Source organism: Cebus imitator, unplaced genomic scaffold, assembly GCF_001604975.1.
Source record: "Cebus imitator isolate Cc_AM_T3 unplaced genomic scaffold, Cebus_imitator-1.0 Scaffold22, whole genome shotgun sequence".
In the NCBI taxonomy this organism is placed as follows: Eukaryota; Metazoa; Chordata; class Mammalia; order Primates; family Cebidae; genus Cebus; species Cebus imitator.
In genome coordinates, this window is record NW_016107337.1 from 323,089 (window position 1) to 334,268 (window position 11,180).

Here is an 11,180-nt window from a genome sequence, read left to right on the forward strand (position 1 = left end):
TTTTTTTTTAGACAGAGTTTCGCTCCTGTTGCCCAGGCTGGAGTACAATGGAGCAATCTCTGCTCACTGCAACCTCCACCTCCCAGGTTCAATTGATTCTCCTGCTTCAGCTTCCCAAGTATCTGGGATTACAGGCTTGTGCTACCATGCACGGCTAATTTTGTATTTTTTAGTAGAGACAGGGTTTCTCCATGTTGGCCAGTCTGGTCTCGAACTCCCGACCCCAAGTGATCCACCCACCTCGACCTCCCAAAGTGCTGGGATTATGGGCATGAGCCATTGTGCCCGGCCATACATCACACATAAATTTTTCTCAACTAATATTTCCTTCTGCGTATAGCATTCACTGACTCATCCATTCAATTAATTCATTCAACAGGTATTTGTGAAGTTCCCACCATGTTCCAGGCACCATTTTAGCCACTGCGAATATAACAGTTGAAAACAAATAATCATACAAGTGTAGCTTAAATTCCAGAAGAAGAGAATGAAAAATAAACCTAACATGTGTGGAGGTGTTAATGCCATGAACAAAGTTAAGCAGGTTGTATGGGCTATTCTCGCATTGCTATAAAAAATACCTGAGCCAGGTAATTCATAAGGAAAAGACGTTTATTTGGTCATTGTTCTGCAGGCTGTATAGGAAGCATGGCAGCATCTGCTTCTGGGGAGGCCTCAGGGAGCTTTTACTCATGGCAAAGGGCAAAAGCAGGTGCAGGACCAAGGCAGGTTGGGTCAGTGCCATACACTTTTAAACAGCCAGATATGAGAACTCACTCACTATGATGAGGACAGTACCAAAGGGGATGGTGCCAAACTACTCATGGGAATCCACCCCTGTGATTTAATTACCTCCCACCAGGTCCCACGTCCAACATTGGGGATTGCAATTCAACAAAATATTTGGTGGGGACACAGATCCAAACCATGTCACAGGTTAAGGAGGATAAGGGTGGTGCTGGTCAGGAAAGGCCTCTCTGATTAAATGCATTTGAGCACTTAAGAAGAAGGCTGCAAGAAGTAAGAGAGCAAGCAACGCAGACATTGGGAGAGGAGAGAGAGGAATGAGGACAGGAGGGAATATTATGGGAGGATGGATAACATGATGTGCTGAGCTGGAAACACATTGCAAGGAAACCAGAGTGACTGGAGCAAAGGCAGAGTGCTGGAAAACAAGAGCAGTCAGAGGAGAGCAAAAAAAAAAGGAGGCTGAGGCAGGCAGCAGTTAATGGAGGGCCTTGGAGGATCTATAGACTTTTTATTTATTTATTTAGAGACAGGGTCTTGCTCTGTTGTCCAGGCTGGAATACAGTGGCACAATCTCTCAGCCCACTGTAACCTCTGCCCCCGGGTCCAAGTGATTCTACTGCCTCAGTCTCCCAAGTAGATGGGATTACAGGCATGCACCATCACACCCAGCTAATTTTTGTATTTTTAGTAGAGACGGAGTTTCATAATGCTGGCCAGGCTGGTGTCGAACTTCTGACTTCAAGCTATCTGCCTGCCTCAGCCTCCTAAAGTGCTAGAATCACAGGCATGAGCCACTGAGCCCAGTCCACTATGGACTTTAGATTATACTCTGAGTTGCAAAACACTAAGGCTCTTGAGCAGAAAATGACCTATTCAAGACCAGTTTGAACAGGATCTGTCCTACTGTGTGAAGAAAAGGCCTTAGGAAGCAAATGTGGAAGGCAGTGAGGCCAAATGGAAGTTATCACAACCATGTGTGGAAGAGATGAGTGACCAGACCCAGGGTTATTGAAGCAGAGTTTTTGAGAAGTGACCAGTTATTGGGTGTATTCAAACCAAAAAAGCCCTGTTTTTCCTGTTTGATTATATGAAGAGGGTAAGCGACAGAAAGGGACCAAAGATGACTCCAGGGATTTAGGCCTGAGGAAGAAGAACAAAGGTATCATTTGAAAGTTGAGTGGGCTGGAAACCACTCCTTGTTTTTGGATGTTGCTATGACTTGAATAATGATGTCCTCTCCAAAAATCATATGGAAACTCAATCCCTAATGCAACACATGAAGACATATGGCCTTATGGGAATTGATTGAGCCTTGAGGGTTCCACCCTCATGAATGGGTTTAGTACTATTATAAAAGGTCTCAGGGTGAAGGAAGGACTCTCTTGCCCTTCTGCTCTTCCACTATGTAAGGACACAGTGTTCCTCCCATCTGGAGGATGCAGCAACTAGGCACCATCTTGAAAGGAAAAGCAGCCCTCACCAGACACCAAACCTGCTAATGCCTTGCTCTTGGACTTCACAACCTTTAGAACTGTGAGAAATAAATTTCCATTATTTATAAATTACCCAGTCTGTCATGTTCTTTTAATATCAGCACAAAAACAGATGTGACTATTAGATTCCAGTTGAAAATTTCATGTAGGCAGTTTGGTTTATAAATCTGAGTTCAGGGGAGAGATCCAAGCTGGAGCAATACATATGGACCTGTCAGTATGTTGGCGTATTCCAAGCCAAGGGACTCAATGTGATCACTTAAGATGTAAGTATAGACAGAAAAATAAATGTAATCCAGACAGAAGGATATGTCTTAAAAATATGGACTCAGTAATATTAGAAACAAGATGAAGAAGCAGAAGCTGTGTGGTAGAATGGTTAGGCACAGTCACCCCCAGCATTAGGTTAACCCATGACTCTGTAAGTTGTTAGAGTTAAGTCAGTATTCTAGGACTCTTTTCTTAACTATGTCCTGTGCTAGATTTCCATCAATATTTTGTTGATCATATAAAAGATGTGATTTTCAAATTGGCAGATAAGACGAAGGAAGAAGGAATAGACTAAAATATGTTAATTACAACATTTAAAATTACTGAATACTTTGAAACGACAAGCAAAGCCAACAAGATTAACTTCAACAAGCATAAAAGTAAAATTCTAAACTTAGGTCCAAAATGAAAATATACAGGCCAGGTGCCATGGCTTGTGCCAGTAATCCCAGCACTTTGGGAGGTAGAGGCAGGATGATAGCTTGAGTCCAGGTGCTCAAGACCAACCTGGACAACTTAGCAAGACTCTATCTCTTAAAAAAAAAAAAAAAAAAAAAAAAAAACTTAGCTGAATATGGTGGTACACAGCTATTGTCCCAGATACTTGGGAGGCTGAGGCAGGAAGATTCCTTGAGACAAGGAGTTTGAGGCTACAGTGAGCCAGGGTGGCACCACCATATCCAGCCTTGGTGACAGAGCAAGACCCTCACTCAAAGATACGTATATACTCAAATATACATACATATATATATGTGTGTGTGTGTGTATGTGTATATATATATATATATATATGGCAAGAGAGAGAGAGCTATATCTATATAACAAATGCAAAAGTGCAATAGTTTATAACACTTCTTTTTAGATAGGAGTTTTACTTGATTTCCAACTCCACATCAGTCAGCAGAATTGTATATGGGATTCCCCTACATTTTAACATAATATCAGTTTTCTTAATTATTTAAACTACATTTGGATTAACATATCAAATTTCAAATAACCAGTTTAAGAATGATTTTAAAAAACTAGAATATATTCTGGCTAAGGGGTTAAGAGGAGGGGTTGAATTGTGGACCAAGAAGAGTAAAAGAGTAATCTTATAAAATTATTCTGTGATGGTAGAAATCAGATTAATGATTGCTGCTGGTGGTGAATGGGGATGAGGAGATTGATTAGTAAGAAGCATGAAGGAACTTTGTGGGGTGATGGAAATGTTTTTTTGTCTTGCCAGGGAAGGTACGTAAGTGTAGGCATTTATCAAAATTGATCCAACCGTCCCTTAAGATCAGTATATTTCATTTTATGTAAATTATTGCTCCATTTTCAAAAAAGAAGAAGAAGAATGGCCTCCAAAGAAAATGTTTAGATGCTGAGAATATTTAGTTGTGAGAAAAATAAATAAATTCAAGGGCAGTAGAAGTTTCATATACTAAAGTCTGTTATATGAACAAGGAATGAGACTTACTCTACCTTGTTCTGCAAAATAACACTTAACTGTAAACTCCATTTCTAAGTTGCAGACACCTCTACTGCATATTAATGTATTTGTTGTATACACACACACACACACACACACACACCATGGAATACAATTCAGCCTTAAAATGGAACAAAGTAATAGCATCTGAAGCCACTTTGAAGGAGTTGAAGACCATTATTTTAAGTGAAGAAACTCAGGAAGAGAAAACTAAATATCACATCTTTTCATTTATAAGTGGGAGCTAAGCTATGAGGATGCAGGGGCATAAGAATAATATAATGGATTTAGGGGAGCCAGGGGAAAGTGTGGGAACGGGAGAAGGATAAAAGGCTATACAATGGGTACAGTGTACAGCGCTTGAGTGACAGGTTCACCAAAACCTCAGAAATTACCATGAAAGAACTCATCTATGTAATCAAAAACCACCTGTTCCCCCAAAACTGTTGAAATTAAATAAAAATAAAAAATTAAACAAAATTATTTTTTAAAAAACAGCAGAGTGCTCCATACATAAGGGTAGGAGTTATAAAATTTTTGTCTTATTTTTAAATACACATATACATATTTATGTGTGTACTAGGGACAATGAAATTGTATGTCTTACTGTAGAGTATGATCAGAAATGTATGAAAGCCACTAAGCCAAATTATCTTAACAGTGTTTTAAAATATTATAAAACTCTTTGTACCTGAGCAAGTAACTTTTCAAAAAAAAAAAAAATGCTTTAAACTTGATACCAATGACTTATTGGTATTCACCACCAGCAGCAATCATTAATCTGATTTCTACCATCACAGAATAATTTTATAAGATTACTCTTTTACTCTTCTTGGTCCACAATTCAACCCCTCCTCTTAACCCCTTAGCCAGAATATATTCTAGTTTTTTAAAATCATTCTTAAACTGGTTATTTGAAATTTGATATGTTAATCCAAATGTAGTTTAAATAATTAAGAAAACTGATATTATGTTAAAATGTAGGGGAATCCCATATACAATTCTGCTGACTGATGTAGAGTTGGATTGGAGTTGGACTTAGGATTACCTCCAATTTGGGAAAACATCAGTTTTCTGCCTCATAGTTTTTTCTTTGTTTTTATATGTACTTTTTGGTACTCCACCAAATCAGCAACATCTGATTGAAGAAAAACGTTAAATCTTCACATCTTGCTAATGTTGTATACAAACTTAGATTCATTCTTTCCTGACATTTCTGTTTAAGAGGTAGTTTTTTCCGGAAAGAACCCATTTACATTCATATTTCTGTTACATGAAAAAGTTTTTTTTTTTTTAAAGCCAAGTGAAGGAGAAAACATGTAGGTATGGAATCTTTCTAAATTTATTTTCATAGAGACAGTCTGAGCAGTTTACACGAATTTATTTTCTTAGGAAGAAAATTGGATGAATAGTGATCCCACATCCTACATCTCAAATTTATACCCAACTGATCCCTGCACTGCTTCTGAATCGGTCGCCTACCTTCACCGAAAGCCACCTATGTGCCCAGGGAGCTGAGTGCAGAAAGGAAGGACTGGTCCAGGTGTGGGACTTAGGAGGACGAGTCGGAGCCTGTGGAGTGAGAAACTGGAGGCAGCTGGGTGAAGGCTCATAAGCGTGGAAAAGTGTTAACCTGTTTACTGAAGGAGGCAATTCCATTAAAATGAGGCTAGGAGGATGGGTCCTTATTCAACGTAACTGGTGTCCTTACAAGAAGAGGAAATTTGAGCCAGGTGCTGTGGCTTAAACCTGTAATCCCAGCACTTCGAGAGCCCGAGGCATGCAGATCATGAGGTCAGCAGCTCGAGACCAGCCTGACCAACATGGTGAAACCTCATCTCTACTACAAATACAAAAATTAGCTGTGCCTAGTGGCACACACCTGTAATCCCAGCTACTCAGGAGGCTGAGGCAGAGAATTGCTTAAACCCGGGAGGCGGGGGTTGCAATGAGTTGAGATTGTGCCATTGCACTCCAGCCTGGGCAACAAAGCGAGACTTCATTTCGGAAAAAAAAAAAAAAAAAAAAAAAAAAAAAAAAAAAAAATGAGCTACAGCAGTAGTTCATGGCTATTATCCCAGCACTTTGGGAGGTTGAGGCAGGAGGATTGCCTGAAGACACAGAGATATCACGGGTGCAAGTGCACAGAGGAAAAGCCACATAAGGAGACAGTGAGAAGGTGCCCATCTGCAAGCCAAGCAGAGAGGCCACAGAAGAAACCAAACCCCCTGATTCCTTGATCCCAAACCTTTAGCCTCCGGAACCATGAGAAAATGTCTGTTTTTTAAACCACACAGTCCGTATAACTTTGTTATGGCGGCCCTAACAAACTAATAGGTTAGGTGATGAAAGTTTGTTACTATGCCATTTTACAGAGAGCAAACAACTTACCTGACTGAGGTCATGGAGCTCTAAGCACTGGGGCAGTTTGAGCACGGCTTTCTTTACACCGCTATATCACTCTTAACTTCAGTTCTCTACCAACCCTATCTGGAAAACGGATAAGGTGGGGAGGAACTGGAAAAGTTTTACTAGAGTCAAAAGTCAAGCTGGCCTGGCATAGCAGTTCATGGCCATTATCCCAGCACTTTGGGAGGAGGAGGCAGGAGGATTGCCAAAGCCCATGAGTTAAGACCAGCCTGGCAACATAGTGAGACTTCATCTTTACAAATCACAGAAAATTTAGCCAGGTGCCTCTAGTTCTTAACACTCAGGAGGCCAAAGCAAGAGGATCACCTGAGCCCAGGAGGTTGAGGCTGCAGTGAGCCATGATCATGCCACTGTACTCCAGCCTGGGCAACAGAGCGAGACGCTGTTTCAAAAATTTAAAAAGTCAAGTTCAAGCAATCCTTTGGCGATGTTCATAGACGTAGGCTTGGCACATCACATAGATACCTACAGTCACACATGCTTTTCTGCCCTCCTGCTAAGAAAAGCCTCTGAATCTCATGAGGATTTTTTTTCTCCTCTTAATCAAAGAAGGTGGAATTAGAGTCACAGATTTTCACTGAAACTTTGCTTCAATAAATTGTGGTTAATTAGTAAGATTTGCTGCTTCAACATGGAGTGATCAGAGTTTTGAAATAGCTTAGAGATGAATAGTCAAATTATATATATATATATATATATATATATATATATTTATATTTTTTAATTGTTCACAAAAATGGTTCCTCTTCCTTACAGATTTCACGTTATTCCAGGCCCAAGCACAAGCATTAAGCTAATAAGTAGCGATTCATTTCTATGATACTGGGCAATTTCCCTTCATTTCTGATGATTTATTATTTCTATCTCGATTTTTAAATACATTTCATCAAATTAAATGCTAGGGAAATCACATTTTGCCTCTACCACTGCATTACCAGAAATAGGAGAAATTTTAATAAAAGTTCTGTTTCGCCACCTAGTGGCTGGCGTTAGAATCGCATCCTAAAGAAACAGCCCTCAGTTCTGTAGGAAACCAGGGACCCAGAGATATCAAAATTGGAATGTGGGTACCATCAGTCTGAAAAGGAAGGCACCCTGTATCTATTTGCTGCTCTGGTAATTATGCAGAACTCATCCCAACAGGACACCTCACTACGATCTTTGACTCATTGTTTGCGATTACATGGCAAAGAGAGCCTGCAAAGGCTGTGACTTCTGTGGAAGGAGGGATGAGAAGGAAGTGTTCTGTGTGTGAGTGACAGACTGAGCCAGGAATAGCACGGGAATGGCAGCATGCTTTCTAGCACTCACACGCAGATCCCCAGCAGTGACATCCTACTTATCTGATATGTCATCACATATTTACTCCACAGGGCTTGAAATAAGAATGCGAGAGTAAGACTACAGTGAGACCTGTGTTTCATTTCTACCAAAACGTTATTTTTACCCTAGTGGTGTCAGCAATAAAGTATTGCTGCTAGACTAAATATTTTGAAAAGTGAGTTTATAATCTAGATGAACTCCATTCTACTACACATCCTGAGCAGTTGCTCTGTCTAAAGCACTGAGCCAGACACGGAGGGCTACGCTCAGCTACTGCAGCCATGTTGTTTCTGCCCTGCGGAGTCCTCAGGAGGGATGGAAGACACCAAATAAATGAGATAACACACTTGGTTGTAAGGGACTCAATCATACGAAGCACTTATATCAGGACCTGGCACATAGTAAGTTACATAGTTATTATTAAATGGAGAAATAAAACTGATGCAACCATGTGGGAGTTTCCACACAGGTAAAATCAGGCTTTTCCTGTGGCTCTGCCTGATCGTAGAAAAAGTGATTAGATCAGGTGTTCCCAAACCCAGGGCCATGGACTAGTGCCAGTCTGTGGCCTGTTGGGAACCGGGCAGCAAAGAAGGAAGTTAGCAGTGGGTGAGTGAAGGCAGCTTCATCTGTATTTACAGCCACCACTCATTGCTGGCATTACTGCCCAAGCTCCACCTCCTGTCAGATCAGCAGTGGCATTAGATATCCATAGGAGTGGAACCCTATTGTGAATTGTGCATGCAAGGGATCTAGGTTGCACGTGCCTTAAGAGACTCTAATGCCTGATGATCTGTCACTGTCTCCTATCACCCCCCATGGGACTGTCTAGTTGCAGGTAAACAAGCTCAGGGATCCCACTGATTCTACATTATGGTGAGTTGTATAATTATTTTGTTATATATTACAATGTAATCATAATAGAAATAAAATGCACAATAAATGTAATGTGCTTGAATCATCCCAAAACCACTCCCCTAACTGGCCCCATTGATGGAAACAATTGTTTTCCATGAAACTGGTCCTTGGTGCCAAAAAGGTTGGGGACTGCTGGATTAGATTCCTCCTTAGGGTTCCATCTAACTCATGACTTCCCACTTTGACCCAAACTCCTAGAAAATTAGAACCATTGCCAATTTTCAGGGTAAGTTTGACGACGATGATTTTTACTAGAATTGCAAATATTGACTGCAAATTTAGGTCTAATATTATTTAGAAGTAATATTAATAAATTATGACATCATAGCACTTTGCAAATTTTCTATCGCACTTGACTTCGCTGGTCTCAACAGCCACCAATCAGTAGCATGCTTTGCATAATCAATGGCATGAAGAACGGAATTCAGAATTCCCTGCCTAGTCATATCACCTATACCTTACTTGTTTAATGAGAATGGGGTTTAAGATAAAACAAAGCATGTCCTTTTGTAACAAACTGGCTGAGATGGAAAAAGCCCTCAAGACCATTGTTTATACTTGAGAGTGGCTTCAATTCACAGTGAGTTATAAAATACTGATGATATATTAAGTTCTGTTTCAAAGAAAGCAGAAATGAGCCTAGAAATGGAGAAATTCCATAGGACTTAGAGGGTACGCATTCCAAGGATAAATTTTACCAACTCTACAATTGTATTCAGAGCTTGCCATTACTAAAAGAGGAATTTCCTGGGTGCAAGAATCACCATCTAACCTATGGTTCTGTTGTGAATTAAAATAACATTTCTCCCAACTCCATTCAAATCTCCAATATCCTCATTCAGATCTGTAGCACACCTATACAGCACTGAATTTCTCATTGTCCAAAATGGAATCCTTCCTAAGAGCTTCATTCTATATGTCAGCCCATTTTTATTTAGCACCTAAACCCTGGTGAGACACTGAGGATACAAGAGTGAATAATGCAAACACTTTGATCTCAAGTTGCTCAAAGTGTAGATAAAAACACACACTCCAGTGATACTCTTCCTCCAATACCTACTCCACATGGACCTTAGAGAAAATCAACAGGCTTCCTGGGGCTTCAATCCGTATCTAAAAACCAGGAGTGATGACCATATATTCATTAAGGCCAGGCATCAATGGGAGGCTGGAAGAGTTTAACAGGTAAAGATAAGAGAGTAAAATGTAATACAAATGTTTTGTACTAATATAATGTTAATGTTGATACTTACACAGCTACTCTCACTTTATAGAAAAAGAGACATTTACAAAGCAATCCAGTCTGACTTTTCATACATCAGAAAATTTCCTAACTGTAAAGAAAATGGAGCTGGGTTACCGTGAGAAAAAGTTAGCCCAGGATGTAATTCTTTTTAATCACATAATAATGGAGCAATGTGTATCTCAAGAAAATAATCATTTTCTAGAGAAAAAAAAGAGAATAGTAGTTTTCAAACACATCATAAAATATAATAACTTCATTATGCAAACTTTATTTCACTAGGCCGAAATTCAAATAAGAAGGATTTAGTCCTGAACCAAAGCTGCCCCAAAGCTAGTGGCATCTTTTCATAAAGTAATCATTAGGGGACAGATTCACTTAATTGGTGAAACTTAAATTCTAAGTTTTTACTATATACCCCTGCTAGATTCCGTTTGCGCGTCTTGATCCATGCGCTATCCAAGTTTGCTAATGAAAAGTCATGTTTAGAATGGTTCAAATGTTTTTCTCAGAAAATCCAAGCCTTCAGCTGAAAGCTATTGATGTAAGTGCTTGTGTGTATTCTTGCTGAGAAAAGCACTAATTGTTTGCTTATCTATTTTCAGGCTTATCTCCTAGGTTGGTCTCACACTTTCTATTGATCCGATTTCCTTCACTGGTGCTTTCTGCCCCTGAGCCCACCTAAAGGATACAAGGGGAAAGAAGATTAAACATACTCCACAAAGGGAGATGCTTTTTATTTTATTAAAATTTAAGATTAATAAAAATTAAAGTTCCACAATTGTTTGAATCCGTGGAGGTGGAATCCATGGATATGGCGGCTGACTGTACTGCCACATCATTATGATTTCCTCTCATTTGATCCTGGGGTCTCTCTCTCTCAAGAGTGGGCATAAACTCCAGCCTTGTCCTCGCGGAGCTCCAGATAATGAGTTGTGGCTGTTCACAGTGTGTCTTTCATGGGATACTCTTGATCCTGGTCCACGACCTCATGCCTAGATGGCCACCATGAACAGATGTTTCTCTCAAAGGGAATTTGTTCATATTGGCTGACGCCCTGTGGCTTTTGTCTGACCTGTGTCCAATCTATTCCTATAAGATAGCTACTCCCTGTGAAAATCCTGTACTGAGGCCGGGCGCGGTGGCTCACGCCTGTAATCCCAGCACTTTGGGAGGCCGAGGCGGGTGGATCACGAGGTTGAGAGATCAAGACCATCCTGGTCAACATGGTGAAACCCTGTCTCTACTAAAAATACAAAAAATTAGCTGGGCATGGTGG

General features: G+C 40.1%; 1 protein-coding gene across 1 annotated transcript in view; it reads left to right on the forward strand.

The window, feature by feature from the left end:
• The window catches only part of CNGB3 (cyclic nucleotide gated channel subunit beta 3), a 158,980-nt gene that overhangs the window by 116,414 nt on the left and 31,386 nt on the right, over nucleotides 1–11,180 (forward strand). The gene's annotated exons all lie outside the window — the stretch shown is intronic.